The sequence below is a fragment of the Nycticebus coucang genome, chromosome 13 (assembly GCF_027406575.1).
Source record: "Nycticebus coucang isolate mNycCou1 chromosome 13, mNycCou1.pri, whole genome shotgun sequence".
NCBI classification, from domain to species: Eukaryota; Metazoa; Chordata; class Mammalia; order Primates; family Lorisidae; genus Nycticebus; species Nycticebus coucang.
This window is the reverse complement of record NC_069792.1, coordinates 4,187,268-4,206,744: the sequence shown is the minus strand read 5'-3', so window position 1 is coordinate 4,206,744 and position 19,477 is coordinate 4,187,268. Positions and strand designations below refer to the sequence as shown.

Genomic DNA, 19,477 nt, shown 5'->3' with positions numbered 1-19,477 from the left:
TTAGGTATATTCCTAGGTATTTCATTTTCTTTGAAACTATGGTGAAGGGAGTTGTGTCCTTAATTAGCTTCTCATCTTGACTGTTATTGGTGTATACAAAGGCTAGTGACTTGTGGACATTGATTTTATATCCTGAGACATTACTGTATTTTTTGATGACTTCCAGGAGTCTTGTGGTTGAGTCTTTGTGTTCTCTAAGTATAAGATCATGTCATCAACCAAGAGGGAGAGTTTGAGCTCCTCTGCTCCCATTTAGATTTACTTTATTTCCTTTTCTTGCCTAATTGTATTGGCTAGAACTTCCAGTACTATTTTGAACAGTAATGGTGACAGAGGACAACCTTGTCTGGTTCCAGTTCTAAGAGGAAAAACTTACTCCATTCAGTAAAATATTACCTGTGGGTTTGTCCTACATAACTTGGATCAGTTTAAGAAATGTGCCTTTTATGCCTATACTCTTCAGTGTGCTAATTAGAAAAGGATGCTGGATTTTATCGAATGCTTTTTCTGCATCTATTGAGAGGATCATATGGTCTTTGTTTTTGCTTCTGTTGATATGTGAATAATGTTTATGGACTTGAGTATGTTACACCAGCCTTGCATCCCTAGGATGAAAACTACTTGATCATCATGTCTGACTTTTTTGATAATAAGCCGTAATCTATTGGGTAGGATTTTGATGAGAATTTTTGCATCTATATTCATTAATGAAGTTGGTCTGAAGTTCTCCTTGTTAGTTGGATCTTTTCCTGGTTTTGATATCAGGGCGATGTTTGCTTTGTACATGCTGGGGAAATACTCCTTCCTGCTCAATTTTTTGGAATAATTTCTACAGTATGGGAATAAGCTCTTCCTTGAAGGTTTGATAGAATTCTGGCATGAAGCCATCTGGACCAGGGCATTTTTTTTGTTGGAAGATTTTTTATTGTTTCTTTGATCCCAGTGCTTGAAATTGGTCTGTTCAGGAACTGTATTTCTTCCTAGCTAAGTCTAGGGAGAGGGTGTGATTCCAAATATTGATCCATTTCCTTCACATTGTCAAACTTCTGGGCACAGTGCTTCTGGTAGTATTCAGAGATGATCTCTTGTATCTCTGTAGCATCAGTTGTTATTTCCTCTTTATCATTTCTGTTGAGGTTACTAGAGATTTTACTTTTCTATTTCTAGTTAGTCTGGCCAAAGGTTTATCTATTTTATTTATTTTTTCAAAAAACCAACTCCTTGTTTCATTAATTTTCTGAATGATTCTTTTGTTTTCAATTTCATTGATCTCTGATTTAATTATGGATATTTCTTTACTTCTGCTGGGTTTAGACTTAGCTTGTTCTTCTTTTTCCAATTCCATAAGATGGCTTGTGAGTTTGTTGATGTGCTCTCTTTCTGTTTTTCGAAGGTAGGCATCTAAAGCAATTAATTTTCTTCTCAGAACTGCTTTTGCAGTATCCCAGAGGTTTTGGTAGCTTGTATCTTCATTGTTGTTATGCTCAAGGAAGTTAATGATTTCCTGTTTTATTTCTTCCTGCACCCAACTGTCATTCAACAGAAGGTTGTTTAATTTCCATGCATTTGTGTGGGGTTGAATGTTTTTGTTAGACATGAGTTCTACCTTTTAGTGCCTTGTGGTCTGAGAAGATACAGGTAAAATTTCAATTCTTTTGATTCTGTTGAGGTTCGTTTTGTGTCCTAGGATATGATCAGTTTAGGAGAATGTTCCATGGGGTGATGAGAAGAATGTATATTCTTTATCTTTGGGATGGAGTGTTCTATATGCATCTATCAAGCACAGTTGTTCTAGGGTGTCATTTAAGTCCCTTATATCTTCGTTTAATTTCTGTTTAGAGGATCTGTCCAGCTCTGTAAGAGGAGTGTTAAAGTCCCCTGTTATTATGCTGTTATAGGATATCATATTGCTCAGACCATTTGAGGTCTGTTTCAAGAATCTGGGAGCATTTAAATTAGGTGCATAAATATTAGAATTACAATGTCTTCTTGTTGTATTTTTCCCTTGACCAATATAAACTGAACATCTTTGTCTTTTTTGACTTTAGTTGCTTTAAATCCACATGTATCTAAAAATAAAATTACAACTTCTCTTTTCTTCTGCATTCCGTTTGCCTGAAAAATTGTCTTCCAACCCTTAACTTGGAGTTTTCATTTGTCTTTTGAGCTAGGTGTGTTTCCTGTAGACAGGAAATGGATGGCTTGTGTTTTTTAATCCAGTCAACCAGTCTATGCCTCTTCAGTGGGAAATTCAAGCCTTTAACATCTATGGAAATAATGGATAAGTGCGGTAGTGTTCTAGTCATCTTATTTTGTGAGAGTTCATTGCTTAGTTTTATCTTTTGCATCATTGTGGAAGTTAGGTTCTATTCTTTAATTTCTGAGTTCTTACTTTGCTGTTGATCCATTGTGATGGTCAGTGTGTAGAATAGGTTGAAGTATTTACTGTAGAGCTGGTCTTGTGGTGGTGAATTTCCTCAATGTTTGCATATCAGTAAATGATTTGATTTCTCTGTCAATTTTAAAGCTTAGCTTAGCAGGATATGGAATTCTGGGCTGAAAATTATTCTGTTTAAGTCGATTAAAGGTAGATGACCATTGTCTTCTTACTTGGAAAGTTTAGTAGAGAAGTCTGCAGACACCCTGATGGATTTGCCCCTGTAGCTGGCAGCTTGAAGAATCTTTTCTTTTGTCTTGACTTTGGACAGGTTCATCACAATGTGTCTTGGAGAAACTCTGTTAGAGTTGAGGTGACCTGGGGTTTGATATCCCTCTGAAAGGAGTGTGTCAGAATCTTTGGTGATATTTGGGAAATTTTCATTTATAATATTTTCTAGAATGGCTTCCATTCCTCTGGGGCATTCTTCTTCCCCTTCTGGGATACCTATAACTCGTATGTTTGAATGCTTCATAAAGTCCTGTAATTCTGTCAGTGAACTTTCTGCTTTCTCTCTCTTTTTTTGTTCTGCCTCTTTAACTACCTGAGTTATCTCAAAAGCTTTGTCCTCTACCTCTGAGATTCTTTCTTCTGAATGATCTAATCTGTTGTTGATACTTTCTATTGCATCTTTAAGTTCCCTAATTGACTGCTTCGGTTCCTTCAGCTCTGCTATATCCTTTCTATTTTCTTCATATCATTCATTTCTTAGTTGATTCTGTTTTTGGATTTCCTTTTGTTTATGTTCCACTTTATCAGCAGTTTTCTTTATTGTTTGCATCATTTCCTTCATTGTTTTCATCATCTGTATTCCAAATTCCCTTTCTGTCATTTCTAACATTTCTTTATATGTGGAGCCCTCTGTAGTAGCTACCTCATGGTCCCTTGGCGGGGTTGCTCTGGACTGGTTTTTCATGTTGCCAGGATTTTTCTGCTGATTCTTCCTCATGAGTGATTTCTTTTATCTGTTTCCTTGCCCTAACTTTCCTTTCACTTCCTCTTGGTCTTTAAGTTGCCATGCCTCTGGCTTAGGGTTTCGATGAATCCTTTTGGTACAGGACCAGAAGGATGAAAAGATTAAAGAGCAAGAAAGGAAAAAACATTAAAGAAAAAAAGAAAAGAAAAGAAAAAAGAAAAAGGATAGGAGGTGAGCAAAAGGGAATAGTGACACAAAGAAGAGAGGCACAGAAAGAGGGAGATAGGAGGAATATAGGTGTACAGTGTACAGTAGGGTACTTTGACCCAACCTTAAACCCCCCCACCCCAACATCTGGGGGTGCTGGATTGAGGTCAGCAGCTCTTTGGCAGCCTATTCACAGTACCCCACCTCCACCAAGTGGAGAGGAAAGACAAAAATGCTATAAATCAAACCAAAACAAGCAAACAGAAAACTTTACAGGATAAAATTGGGAGCAAAACAAAATAATAATAGGGGTAGAAACACTACCAAAAATGAAGTTATAATTTTTTAAGAAGGCATCTGTGGAAAATTGTATTTAAACTGGAAAAATGAAGAAGGAAGAAAAAGAAAAAAGAAAAATCTAGAGAGAAAATGTTGAAGTTTAAAAAACAAAACAAAATAAGCAAGAAAAAAACAAAACCAAAGCCAAAGCATTATATGTAGCTTGCTGAATATTGTCTGGGCAGCAGGTGATCTTCTGGGGTATGAGATGTTAATCACAATGCTGATATGTCTGTAGGAGATGTAGACTGGAGGTCTCTGCTGATTTCTCAAACCCTGCAGCGTGGAGAGCCCAAATCTCTTCTTAGCCCACTTAAAAGGCACTTTAAACTGTCAACCTTGGCTAAGCAGAAGCTTTCCCAGGAAAACATGTGTTGCTGGGATCACTTCTGAAGGGGCTTCCCACTTACCCAGTGTGCCAAAACCAGTCTCACTCTATACCCATGAAGGCAAAGGCTGTAAGGCATCTCAGTCCCCACCTTTAGGCTGCTCAGTCACTAGATTACTTGCTCACACCCGATCCTTGCTCTGCGACCCTGAGGGCAGAGGTTGCTGGGGCAGTTCTTCCACATGGCCCACAGACAAACACTATTAGGTCCATTTGGCTCAGCGACTCAGTCTGAGGCCCGAGACAATGCTTAAAGTCCTCTGCACTCTTGCCCAAGCTCTCCCAAGGTAGTTCAACTGAGTCCCCAAGTCCAAAAAACAAAACAGCTCACAGGGAAGGCCTTTCCAGTTTGCAATCTCACTGTTGCTGTACTTACAGCTGCTGGCGGGATTAGACTGAAGGAACACACGCAAGCACTTGCCAGTTTTCCACTGCTTTTGTCCTCGTCATGGGGTCAAGAAGTCTCATACTGACTCCCTGTATCCCCAAAGGGATGTTTCTGGGCAGATCTCACCAGCCAGAGATGCCTGGAGTCTTCTCTCCCCAGTATCACCATGCCAAGTTCCAAGGAAGCTGTTATTTGGTCACCATCTTTCTCCTCCCCAAGGTCTATCTTTTTTTTTTTAACTGGCCAAACAAAGGATGTAATAATAAAAGTGAAACTCAGGCCTAAAACTGTTTTACACAATGTAGGCAAGGAGCAGGAGAAAGTACTAGAAGAACAGAAGAAAAAGCAAACAATAAAAATATCATAAACATTCATCATCATCTGCTCTAGCTGATTATAAGAGTGAAAGGACAGAATTTTCATTCTGGCTAAATTACTCTAGGAGTTCGGGCTATAAAGTGCACAATCCTAAGTGAATTTAATGTAAATTGTAATACTTATTTACAAAGGTATGATCTATACAATGTACTGAAAGATATCCATTTATTTGCAAATATTTTTCTAATCAGTAGCTTTCCCACTGTAGTACAGAGTCAACATTTTGGGGGGAGGGGAGAAGCATTTTAGTGCCCTGGACAAGTCCTTCTAAAGAAAATGGTTTATCAGGTCATGAAGGTGGGAATGAAAAGTCCTGGGGTACCCACAGTTTATAAAACCAGTGTGTGGTGCCCCATGATCACATTACTGTACACAGCTATGATCTAATACTAATAAAAAATATTAAAAAAAAATAAATGAAAGTATCTGTGAATATTTTGAACTGGCTGATAGAACTCAGTCTGTCCCAAACAACTGCATGGGAGTTTACCTAAATCATCTCACAGTTTGGTGTGACTGTGAGAAAATTCTGTCCTTTCACTCTTATAGACAATCCTTGTCTATTGCTGTTACTATTCTGATTCTTTTGGTTTTTTTTTTTCTTTTGAGACAAAGTCTCACTATGTCACCCTCGGTAGAATGCCGTGGCGTCACAGCTCACAGCAACCTCCAACTCTTGGGCTTAAGTGATTCTCTTGCCTTAGCCTCCCAAGTAGCTGGGACTACAGGCATCAGCCAAAATGCCCAGCTATTTTTTGTTGCAGTTGTCACTGTTGTTTTAGCAGGCCCTGGCTGGGTTCGAACCTGCTAGCCCTGGTGTATGTGTCTGGCACCATAACCACTTTGCTACAGATGCCAAGACTTGATTCTTATTTAAAAAGCTACTATTACAAATTAATGATAATAATTAAAACTGCTAATCTACATATCTATAGTTTCTAAATGTAAAACATTTTTTTTATTAAGAAATGAACTAGATCATTTTAGTTGCAAGATAGTTGAATCAATTGCTTTCAGCTTGCCTTAAAGTTTTTGAATAATGTGAAACATGAATAAATCAAGAAAATTCATTTGGCTATTGAAATGGCTTAAATTAAGTCATATTTAATCTCTTTTGTTATTGTTAACTTTTCTGTGTAAGCGAGTAAATTTACATAAAGTTCAAAAACAATATAATGCTAGAAAAGTTCTCCCCAGACAATCACTGTATTATAACTTAAAGTAATGAATATGAATGCACATTCTTCTAGGCCTAGATCTACAGAAGACAGAGCTGATAAATATAACTCTTTAAAATTGTAGAGTTTGGATATTTAGTGATTTCTCCTGTATACATTATCTGTTTCTAATTGTTTATTAGACAAGATGTTACAAACACAATATTGCAGATAAATTGCAGGGATATTTTGTGAGTTATTTAGGTGCTATCAAGTTCATTTTTTGTAGTGCATCTGGATGTCATAAAACTTTAAGGGGAAAATCATCATTTAAAGTCTTTAAAAGTACTGATTAGCCATCCTCCTTTTCTTTTTTTTTTATTATTAAATCATAGCTGTGTACATTAATGCGATCATGGGGCACCATACACTGGTGCCATCCTCCTTTTCCACACACAGAATAGTCTGCATTTTTTAGGATTAGACTGTACATTAAGGGTCCACAGATTCTGTAAGTAAAAAATAAAATAAAGCATAACTATTACAACTGTATGTGAATAATGTATTTCTTCTTCCCCCCCAACAGGCATTTCTTAAGAATGTAAATCTAATTTGAAGACATAAGTGCCTGGAATCATAGGAACTGTAAAAGGATGAAAGTTTTAATTTTTTATATAGTATTATGAGTAAAAAGCGAGACATCACGGAAATAACTGGTTAACTGTGTCCTATGATAGAGTGGAGTCTTTACGGGTTTATCTTTCTGTATACAGTAATCTATAAGTTTTTAAAAACAGAGTTTAAGTCACATATTGCAAACTGAATATTAAAAATTATGCTATTCTACTTTATTTTTGCTAAATATATTATTTTCTTACATAGTTAACATTTTGCATTAAACATTCGATTATCTAAGTTATACTTGAAACTGCTAGTGAGAAATGATGTTTTTTCATATGATTTTTAGTAATATGTTTGTGAAATAGTCATGTATGAAGGTAAATTTTATAATTCTTATTTATGATACTTAAATACTTTATTTAGAATTTGTTGTCTTTATTTTTATTAATTTGAAGTGTGAATTTTATTAAAGCTGAAATGCAAAAAGAATGAGTTTTTTTCTTTGAATTAAAGATATTCATAGCAGAGGTGATACTTTTGATGTATGATTACTATGTATGTATATATGTGTAAATACGTACTTTTGAATTGAAAAATTGTCCTGTGACAATTTCTATCTTTTGAAGCTAGAACATACTGTATTGCTGTCTTACATTGTAATTTCTGGCACTTTGAGGGGCCGAGGTGGGTGGATCACCTGAGTTCAGGCGTTCGAGACCAGCCTGAGCCAGAATGAGACCTTGTCTCTAAAAATAGTCAGACGCTACTCAGGAGGCTGAGGCAAGAGGATCACTGGAGCTCAAGGGTTTAAGTTTGCGGTGAGCTATGGGTGCCACAGCACTCTACCAAGGGTGACAAAGTAAGACCCTGTCTACTACTAAAAAAATAGTTCCATTGTTCTCAGACTGGAGATGCGTGTGTCAAGGAATGAGAAGAATGTACGGTTTGCCTGGATGTTCTGTTTAGAATGTAACAAAATAATATGTTCAAGTAGTTTCATTTAAAAACAATAATGAAAACATCAGAAACCTGCAACCAAACAATGGAAAATTCCCATCCTTTTAAAGAGAACACAAAGCAGGAGCAGCTTAACAACATACCCACTTTTTATCCCTTCCCAGCTGTTTGTGGTGGTGTCCTAAAGACATAAAGAAGGGGTCGTTTCAGTTTTTCAACACTTTTAGTCTCTTCCATAACTGAGTGTATTGTGTTTATTTGTGCATGTGAACACCCACACTCCTTTGTTCATCAGAAAAGCAAGCTCAGGAATGCCCTTTGGCTTCAGGAATATTATGAAGATATATTCTATTTTTTTGTCTTAGAGACTAGTCTCACTTTGTCGCCCTGAGTGCCATGGCGTCGTAGATAACAGCAACCTCAAACTCTTGGCCTTAGGTGATGCTCTTGCTTTGGCCTCCTGAGTAGCTGGGACTACAGGTGCCCACCAAAATGCCCAGCTATTTTTTTTTTTGTTGTTGTTGCAGTTTTGCTGGGGCCGGGTTTGAACCCACCACCCTCAGTATATGGGGCTGGCGCCCTACCCACTGAGCCACAGGTGCCACCTGAAGATATATATATATATATATATATATATATATTTTTTTTTTTTTTTTGGCCGGGACTGGGTTTGAACCCACCACCTCTGGCATATGGGACCGGCGCCCTACTCCTTGAGCCACAGGCACCACCCATATATTTTTATTGTTAAATCATAGCTGTGTACATTAGTGCAATCAAGGGGTACAATCTGCTGGTTTCAAATACAATTTGAAATATTCTCATCAAACTGTTCAACGTAGCCTTCATGGTGAAGATATATTCTTAATTTTTAGTTTTACTTGCTTTGGTTTGTGGGCAAAGATTTACAAATAATTATGTTTAAAAATATGGAGGGAAAGGAAAATTCTACAGTTATGCTATGTATTAATAATAAAGAATGAAAAACCTATGTTTTTAGTTAGTTATGCCTGTCATAATTATTTACGTATTTACTACATATGGAAAAATGGAGTAGCTTTTGATTATAACTATGTAACAACCTGAGAGTTACTCACCTAAAAGCTAAGAGGTTATTGGATGATGACAAATAACTTACTGCGGAGACTTGTTTGGCTGAAAACAGCCTCCAAAGGCTTCATGCTTAGTATAGTTTCAATCAGGTAAACATTTCAGATGCAATTCTAAACATTCTCATAGATGAATAATGTACCTCAGAAATATATAATAGATGTTTTCTTAAAAATACACAAAGATTGATTAAAAGTATCTCCAATTTAAATGAGTTTCTTTTACTACGTGATACTCATTTTCTCATTGTAGTAATTTAAATGTGGAGAGGTTGAGAGGGTAAGGAATAGATAGTTTATTTGTTTCCATGGAGAAAATTTTCTCACATGGGGAAATAAGTGATTGAAAGGTGAGTAGGCTGGCTTGGCACCTGTAGTTCAAGCAGCTAAGGCACCAGCCATATGCACCAGAGCTAGCGGGTTCAAATCCAGCCCAGGCCTGCCAAACAACAATGATGGGTGCAATCAAAAAATAGCCGGGCTTTGTGGTGGGCACCTATAGTCCCAGCTACGTGGGAGGATGAGGCAAGAGAATCACTTCAGCCCAGGAGTTGGAGGTTGCTGTGAGTTGTGATGCCATGGCACTCTAGCCAGGGACGACAGCTTGAAGCTCTGTCTCAAAAAAAAGAAAGAAAGAAAAGAAAAGAAAAAGGTGAGTAGGGTAAAATATTGATGGTTACACAGTAAAGCAATATTCACACATCAGAGAAGTGATCTCATTCTCTAAGCAGAAGCCAGGAGATTGACAATATTTTGTTTTTCTGCACAGTATTTAGGGCTAGATCAACTAAATGGGCTGTTCTCAACTGGGCACTTAAAGGATTTGGTGTTGCCCTGAGTAGAGTGCCGTGATGTCACAGCTCACAGCAACCTCCAACTCTTGGGGTTGAGCAATTCTCTTGCCTCAGCCTCCCAAGTAGTTGGGACTACAGGCACCTGCCACGATGCCTGGCCATTTTTTTTGTTGTGGTTGTCATTGTTGCTTTTTGCAGGCCTGGGCTGGGTTCCAATCCACAAGCCCTGGTGCATGTGGCCACTACCCCAATCACTGAGCTATGGGCGCTGAGCTAACTCTTTCAATTCTTTATGCTCCATTATATCCTTTCTAATGTTTTTTTTTTTTTGCAGTTTTTGGCCGGGGCTGGGTTTGAACCCACCACCTCTGGCATATGAGGCTGGTGCCCTACTCCTTTGAATCACAGGCACCACCCTATCCTTTCTAATTTTGTCATGTCTTTCATTCATTCATTTCTTGGGTCAAGTTTTGGATTTCCTTTTGGTGGTATTTCCACTTTTCCTTCAATTCCCTTCGTCATTTCCCCATCCATACTCTAAATTCTCTTTCTGTCATTTTCATGGTTTCTTTATAGATGGGATCTTTTATGGTAGCCATATTGTGATCCCATGGTGGGTGGGGGTTAATCTGCTCTGATTTTTCATGTTGCCAGGATGTTTCGTTGGTTCCTCCTCATGTGTGATTTCTTCTTCTTTATTTCCTTCCCCTACTTAATTCTCTTGCTTCCTCCTTCCCCTTAATCTTCTTCATCTCTGTGCTTTGATGTTGAAATGGCCCAAGAGCAGCTGATGAAGAGATGTCTCTAAATTCCCATCTTGGAGCACTCTCTGTGTAACTTTATTATACCAAAAACATTTTAGTTGATTATGCATAGTAATAGGGTTTTTCTAGCCACTTTAGGATTGTGCCCTATTTTACTTTAAGATATTTTTGTCTATGTAAGTTATTTTCAAAATTTTACTTAAAAAGAACTATGTGATGAACATTTTCAGAGTTTAAAAACTGTGTATCAGTTATAACATCCATGCTGGATGAGAGAGAAAATGTCTTCAGACATTGGCAGTTACCTCTGAGAAAAGAGAGGGCATCCAATAAAGACCAAATGGTTCATTTGATTTGTTTGTATTATTTAAACATTTGAGAAAGAATAAATGATTACTTATATTATTTTCAAATGTCATCTATGCTTTCCAGTACCAGATAGTGTCTTCATTTTTAATTCATACAAATACAGGGTGTCCATAAAGTTCATGTTCAATTTTCTATGTTAAACTATTTTAAATTGCACATAAACTTTATGTGCACCCTGTATAACATACCGACAGAAAAATATATATGGTATGATTGTACTTTTTGCACTAGGAGAACATGTAGGTGGCCAGCATTCCAACCAGCAATAGGACATGATCAGAATCTCAGAAGACACCTTGTCCTCCAACCCAGTCACTGGCTCATCTCTAGGGCAACCTCTCTTCGGGCTTCTAACACCATTGATTAGCTTTATCTCTTTTTGAACTTTGTGGATAGTATTGTACTGAATATCCTCTGCTGTGTCCCCTTTCTTTGTTCACCAGTATGTTTATGAACTCCATCTCTAGCATCGCATGTTGTCATTATCATTTATAAGATGCTGATTTACATGGATGCAAAGGAGGCTATTCTTAGATGGGGTATTTTCTTCCTGTTTATTAGTCAGAGTTCATCTTTTGCCAGTTCTCTTTCTATGCACTTTTTAGGAAGGTTATACACTGATGTGACACATCTTTTATGGCATATGGATACCTGCAAGTACCTCTAAGGAAGTAGTATGGAACAGTGGTTAAGAATATTGGCTCGTGAAGTTATATCTGAGTTGTTCTGCTTTCCAGCCAATTACCTGAGGAACCTACTTGTCCTTCTTAGACTCTAGTTTTTCAATCTGTAAATGGAATAATAACCTTTAGTTCACAATGTCTGTAAACTAGTTAGCCCAATGTCAGACACGTGAGCATCCACAGACAGTGGCTCATTATAACATCATAGTTCTACTCCATTATTTTTTTTTTCCTGAGGCAGAGTCCTACTCTGTTGCCCTGGGTAGAATGTCCTGGCATGATAGCTCACAGCAACATCAAACTCCTGGGCTTGAGCAATCAATCCTCTTGCCTCAGCTTCCCAAGCAGCTGGGACTATAGGCACTCACCATTATTCCAGGTTAGTTTTTCTATTTTAGTAGAGGCAGGGTCTTGCTTTTTCTCAGATAGATCTCAAACTCATGAGCTCAAGCAATCCACTCACCTTCCTCTCCCAGAGTATTAGGATTACACTTGTGAGCCACAGCATCCACCCAATCTCACTCAATTTTCAAAAGAAAGCTTAAGAATGTATTTGAATCAGCCTCAAATTGTTTTAAATAATCAGTTTATGTCTCTTGCTCCTAAAACTACAATACAGACTATTCTGTTTGATTAAATAGAGCTAGCTGTCCATTTAAAATTAGCCATAAACTTAATAGTGGGATGGTTTGCTTTTCATGGATTGGAGAAAATTCAGCTGAAGACATTTCTGCCCCCTAGTGCATTCTAATGCCAAAACACATAAAGCAATTTCTAGTTTTGTAGCAAAATATCTCAAATAAATGTTTGCTACTCCCAAGAAACAGGTCCCTAAGGCCTATCAAACAAACTTATCCCTGCTCCCAAGGTCTGAGAAACAGGTCCATGGACCATCCCCCAGTAGCCACGCCCCCAGGCTGGCCCCAAAACTGTGTACATTTTTCCTCTAGTCTAAGTAACAGCCTTGCAACCCCATCCCCAGCAAGCCAGATCCCAAGTTGGCTGATGTACTATGTGCACCCATGTTTCTCTGACCTGAGAAACAGCTAAGCAAGTTCACACTGGCAAAGCCACAGCACCACCACCCTCACTACAAACTCTTTCAAACCAGGCTGTGGATACACAAACATAACTAGCCTGAATTATAGCTGAAGAAACTACATAGAGACTGCCCTACTGCATCCACTTAGAATCAAAGCCAATGCACTCCATTGAAATGATGCCCCAAGCTATATCCATACAAATGTCATTCCCTATAGAACTTATACCATAAAATTGGAAGTGGCGACTAGTCTACCAGATGCATAGAAATAAATATAGGGACACATCAAACATAAGGCAAGAAAACATGACACCTACAAAGGAACATAGTAATTCCCCAGTAATAAACTCCAATCCTACAGAAATATACTAAATGCTGGAAAAAGAATTCAAAGTAACAATCTCAAGGAAACTCAGTGAAATACAAAATAGACAGTTCAAAGAAATTAGGAAAGCAATTCATGATATGAATGTGAAATTCAATAAAAATTTAGAAATTATTACAAGAACCAAACAAAAACTCTAGAGCTGAAGAAGTCAATGAATGTAATAAAAAATACAATTGAAAGCATCAACAACACACAAGACCAAGCAAAGGAATTTCTCAACATGAAGACAGATCTTTTGAAATAATACAGAATACAGAAGAAAGAAAAGAAAAGAAAAAATAATAAAGCCTGCAGGATTTATTGGACATATTAAGAGACCAAATATATTTGCATTATAGACATTACAGAAGGTGAAGAGAAGGTAAAAGATATGAAAAACATATTTAATGAAATAATAGCTAAAAAATTTTCTAAGTCTTGGGAGAGGGATGGACATCTAGAAGCTCAATGAACCAAAAATAGATTCAACCAAAAAAGTCCTGTTCAAGTTACATTTATAGTTAAATTGTCAAAAGTAAAAGGCAATTAAAGAATTCTAAAAATTGCAAGAGGAAAGTGTCAAGTCACATATAAGAGATTCTTCACTAGATTAAGAGTAGACTTCTCACCAGAAACCTTCAAGCCCAGGTGACCAAGAAATGATATACTCAAAGTACTGAAATAAAAAACAAAGAAGGAAAAACCTACCAGTAAGAATATTATACCCAGCAAAGTTATCCTTCAGAAATGAAGGAGAAATAAAATTATAGATAAGCAAAAGGTAAGGAAATTCATCACCATTAGGCCAGCTTCACAAGAAATGCTCCAGAAAATCTTATAATAACTATTATTATGAAAACATAGAAATGATAAAACATAGGAAATCATAAAACCCACTGATAGAGCTCATAGACAAAGGAGACAGAGAAAGGAATCAAAGTTTACTGAGTATAGAAAACTTATTGATTGGTATAGAAAACTACCCAATTAGAGAGAAAGTAAGAAACAAAAGATATAAAATACAACCAGAAAACAATCAATAAAATGAAAGGAGTAAGTCCTCAGCCATTAATAATAACGTTGAAGGTAAACAGATTAAATTCCCCAATTAAAGAATATAGATTAACTATATTTGCCTATAACTTGTAGGCAATTCTATGTTGCCTACAAGAAAGTCACCTCACCTCTAAAGTCACACTGAAATAGACTGAAATCGAAGTATGAACAGATATTCCATGCAAATGGAAACCAAAAGCAACTAAGAGTAGCTCTACTTATATTAGATAAAACAGATTTCAAGTCTAAGACAGTAAAAAGAGACAAATAAAGATATTATATAAATAATAAAAGGTCCAATTCTGCAAGAGAATATAATAATTGTACATGTATTTGCACCTAATACTGGAGCACTCAAATTTATAATGTAAATATCATTAAATCTAAAGGGAGAGATAGACCCAAACACAATAGTAGTTGGAGACTTCAGCACCCCATGAGAAAGATCATTGTGAGGGGTGTCCACCTTGTGGCCCATAGGCCACATGCAGATTATTTGAGTACTGTTTTGCTTATCTGTGGTGACAGATATTGCAAATGTATGCACAGGCCTTTTTTTTTTGTTTTGCTCCTTAGCTTTGGTCAGTGTTTGTGTATTTAGTGGATGGCCCAAGGCAACTAACTCTTTTTTTTTTTTTTTTTTTTTTTTAAGGCAACTAACTCTTAGTCTTCCAGTGTGTGGCAGAAAAGAAAATAGGTTGGACATCCCTGAAAAGTCAACCAAAAAATTTGGATTTAAGCTGCACCATAAATTAAGTAGACCTAATAGACATTTACAACACACTTCACCCAATAGCTGAAATATACCTTTTTTCATTAGCACATGAAACATTCTCCAGTACTGACCATATGTTAAGACACAGAACAAGTTTCAAGAAATTTTTAAATATTGGAATCATACGAAATAACTTCACTGAACACAACAGAATAAAAGTATACATTAATAATAAGAGGAACATTTAAATATATACAAATAATGAAAATCAACAACATGCTCCTGAACAATCAAGAGGTGAAAGAAAAAAGGATGAAAAAAAATTCCTTGAAGCAAATGAAAATAGAAACACTAGATAGTAAAACCTATGGGACACAGGAATGAACAAAAGCAGTATTAAGAGGCAGGCTTATAGCAATAAATGCTATACTGAAAAAATAGTCTACTCAGGAGACTGAGGTGGGAGGATTCCTTGAGCCAGGAGTTCAAGGTTACCGTGAGCTATGATCATTCCACTGCAATCCAGTCTGGGCAACAGAGTGAGATTCTGTCATGACAGAATCTCGCTCTGTTGGTCCTAACATATGGTCAATACTGGAGAATGTTTCATGTACTAATGAAAAAAAGGTATATTTTAACTGTTGGGTGAAATGTTTTGTAAATGTCTACTATGACTATTTAATTTATAGTACAGCTTAAACATACATATATATGTTACATATACATACCCACACACACATATATATGTATATATGTACATTTATAAAAGAAAAAGGCAGAAAGATTTCAGAGAAACAATTCAATAGTGCACCTCTAAGAACTAGAAAAGCAAGAACAACCAAACTTAAAGTTAGTAGAATGAAGGAAATAATAAAGATCAGAGAAGAACTAAATTAAATTGAAACTAAAAGAAAAATAACAAATGATCAACAAAACAAAATGCTTTTTTCTGAAATGATAAACAAAATCGACAAACTGATAGCTAGACTGAGAAAAAAAGAGAGAAGACCCAAATAAATAAAATCAGAAACAAAAAAGGTGTCCCCAATTGATACCACAGTAATTCAAAGGATTATTAGCAACTACTATAAATAGCTATATATCAATAAATTAAAAAGCCTAGATGAAATGGATAAATTTCTGGATACATACAACTTACCAAAATTGAAACAAGAAGAAATGAAAAACCAATAATTGGACCAATAACAAGTAATGGGACTGAATCAGTAATAAAAACTGTCCTAGTAGAGGAAATCCAGGATTGCATGTATTAATTTGGGAGATGAAAGTGCCATCACTGGGGACACATTTCTAGCAGTCTGTCACAGTTTCTTGTTTCTGTGAAATACTTACAGTCTCTTTAATCTATTCGCTGGAGTTAAATGCCAAGAAGAGAAGCCGTAATAGGGACAAGAAGGAAAAAGGTGGCCTCTGTTTATTTTACTAATTCTACCACATTGCTGATTCATTATCAGTGTGCAGAAGGGCTGTCAGTGAGTCATGGAACGTACTTGGTTTGCTACGAAGAGTTAGTCTCCCTTGGTTATGGTATTATTATTAAAACAGCCACTTCCAAAATTAGAATTTTAGTTTAGCAGCTCTAAAACATTTGCAGAGTGACTTGCAATTTGAAAATATCAATAACTGAATTTCTGACCTGTGCTCTAATAAAAAGTACTTTATAATTTTTATTAGTGTAAACCATAGAAACCATTTAATTTTGGATTTACAGCATGTGTCAAACATTAAACCGAGCAGTTTCTCATGTCAGTTAATTTCATAAGCATTCTGAGGTTTCTAGATATCATCTGTGTTCAGCCTTACTTCAAAGATAAGGAGATTGATGCTAAGAGATTTTTAATGACTTCCTCAAGTTTATACAGATAACAAGTAACAGAGTTGAGATCTTGTCGCAGGTTTTCTGACTCTAAGAATGATATTCTTTGGAAAATATCACATTGTCTCCAATAGTCCTTCCAAGTGGGTTTAAATGAGTCCAGTGGGCATGTTGTCACTCGTGGGGCAGGTACAGGCCTGGGGTCTGTCTGTGGGGTAAGATCTGACTGCAGAGTTCATGAGTCAGTCTGCACAGAGGATGAGTTACAACAAACCAAGTTCATAACCAGAAAAGGCAAAAGCATGCAGAAAATCTTAAATATGAGTTTAGGATATGACAGAGACGTATACTTGGTATGTAGGAAAGTGAATGAGAGAGCGGAGGAGATTTGAAGAGGCTTTAGTGAAGATGCTTAAGAAACAGTCTGCAGATAGGAATAGATTTAGATATTAAATCGGGGTATGCTGGAGAGACAACGGCTGAGGTTTGTGGCTTAAAGGAACTACCTAGGGGCTGGTCCCTCCTTTCTTTTCTTGTCTGCACCTCGCCAAACTGCACAGACCCAGGGTTTCTCTGTGAAGTCAGAAAAGCATCCTGTAGGCTGGGTTCTGAGAAGCTGAGCTGAAGCCACACAGCTGACCCAGTCTGCTCAACCCACCCATGATTATCTAGTTGAAGTTCTCCCACACCCATGATTATCTACTTGATGTTTCACTATGGTCATGAGGATATTTGTCTCAGGAGACTTTGAGAAGTAGTGACATGTACATAGTAGGTGTTGTGATATTGGTAGAGTAAAGGTTACCTTGATAATATGTTCTCTTTTTTTGTTAAAGTGAAAACTACCTTTATGTTGTTTAAATAATTTTGTATTGTTACAATGAATACTACTTTGTTGTTAGTGTTGGTCTGTCGGATAAAGTTGAAATTTTCTAGATGTTTCCTGGTATCCTCATTACAAAAAAGTATTAGAATTATAACTGAGGCAGAACACATTTGAGAGGCTACCCTCTCTGTTCTCCAGAATTGCTGGCCTTCTTATAATAAAGCTTATTCAGACATAAACCCCATCTCTGCATATTGGCTAGACAGTGACAAGCAGCTGGACTGTCTTCATCTGGTGACACTTGGGGTGTTTGGGTGGGAGGCTTTGTGAAATGATCCTAGATACATGACAACCCCCACCATGGCTATCTCACTGAATCAGGCACATGCAACCATTGTCTGTGGTACCTGAATTCTAGACTCTCTTGTTCCAAGGATTTGGGTTGTATTTCCCAAGAAATGGGTGTAAGATAAGTGTGTTGTCTAAAGCAAGAGACGGCAAAAACGAGGTAGCTGTGGATGGAACAGGAAGTTCTAAACTGTTGGCTGATGAGTGTATAATCTCAGATGTCTGGAATGTCCCCAATGATTAGTGCTCCAGAGGTACAAAGCTGCCTCCCACTAAATGAACCCAGCCACTTCCAGCTTAAGCCCACATAACACACAGACTCACTCACAGACCAGGCAAGCCTTCCCAGCTTTCCCCCGATGGTTGAGTGCTACCACTTGGCCTCTCCCATTTCAGAAACTTGATATTCCCCTAAATTAATTCCACTGTGTGTAGTAGTGAGAAAGGATACCCAGGAAAAGTGAGGTCGGAGAGAACAGAGGTCTTCTCAAGGAAGCCCCAAGAACACACCTGCAGGTTCCTCCCTGTGGTCACTCAGCTCTTAGGAATTTGTAGAAACTTAACTTCCTGGGACCTGGAGGCTAATACTAGCTTCCACTTCTGTAAAAGCCTGAGCCCACCTTCTCCAGGTCAATTCTAACTGACCAATGAGAAGGATTCCTGTAGACAAAGAGCCCTTGACTGGTGGGAAAAGACAGAGCTGCTGGGGAGCCCGGGTGTTTTGGACTTCAGTCTGCCGTGGCTCTGCCGGCTGGAATGAAATCCATCCTCCAGACCCTTACTGTTCAGTTGTCTTTCTCGCCATTGGGCCTCATCTTCCTGCAACAGTAGCATCCACCCCACCATCTCAGCCCGCAGAGCCAGAGCACTTGTCAAGGACATTGGAGGCCCTTCCTGCCATGCATTTCATGTTGTTTTGGTGAATGAATTTCTTTGGAGCTCTCAGAAAGGATGGCTAGTGGTTTGCACCTAATAAAACAATATAAAATACCCATTTACCAGAACCTGCAGACGCCTTTCTGTTCAGTGTTCTAGTGATGTCCCTGCATTTTGATCTCAATCACTATAGGACATCGCTAAGTTCAAGATTCAATTAGCCAACTGAACAGACATTAATTAATATCACCTAGAAAGCTTGAGGCCAACTCAGTAAATCCTGCATCCCATGTGAAATTGGACTCATTTCAATGAATTTAGACAGTCTGAACCTTTAATTCCATCCTTCATGGCCTTACATCTTTAGAATCCACTTCCACAGATGCCCCTAGGTTTTGATCAGTAAGTTTGGTAAAGTTTAGTTGTTTTGTTTTTTAAATTCCTTCAGTGTATAAACGATCTCTTTTTTAGAGCAAGTCCTAGTCCTCTCCATCTGGGATATTTAAGGATCTACCTGGAGGCTATGACAGGTAATGGGGTTTGTCTGGAGAAAAACCTGTTGGTTGTAAAGCAACTTCCACAGGTGTATCTTGAAAGATTTGTCCTCAGAAGAGGATTGATTTCCTCAGAGGAGGGGTGGTGGGTGGCATGGAGATGAGAATTCCAATGATTTCAGAAGGTCAAATTTTAACTTTATCTATTTCTGCCCAAGTGTCCCTGTTCCATGACTCACAGTTCCACTTGTTTTGAGCAGAACTCTTATTTTAACATAAGAGACAAGAGAGGCGGCAAGCTTCCACTTGGTACTGCAATGCTGCTAATGTCACAATAGGGCTTAGTTACACCTATGTTACACTCACTGTTAGGAGGCATTGAGGGACCCGTTCAGAGTTGTCATGGAAG

At 37.5% G+C, this 19,477-nt stretch overlaps 1 protein-coding gene across 1 annotated transcript in view; it reads left to right on the top strand.

Annotated features, from left to right (window-relative positions):
- Positions 1-7,184, top strand: part of ALKAL1 (ALK and LTK ligand 1) — a 37,916-nt gene extending 30,732 nt beyond the window's left edge. The window contains exon 5 of the mRNA XM_053559606.1: positions 6,797-7,184. The gene's annotated coding sequence lies outside the window, so the exon portion shown is untranslated. The remainder of the gene's footprint in view (positions 1-6,796) is intronic.
- The last annotated feature ends 12,293 nt before the right edge of the window (positions 7,185-19,477 follow it).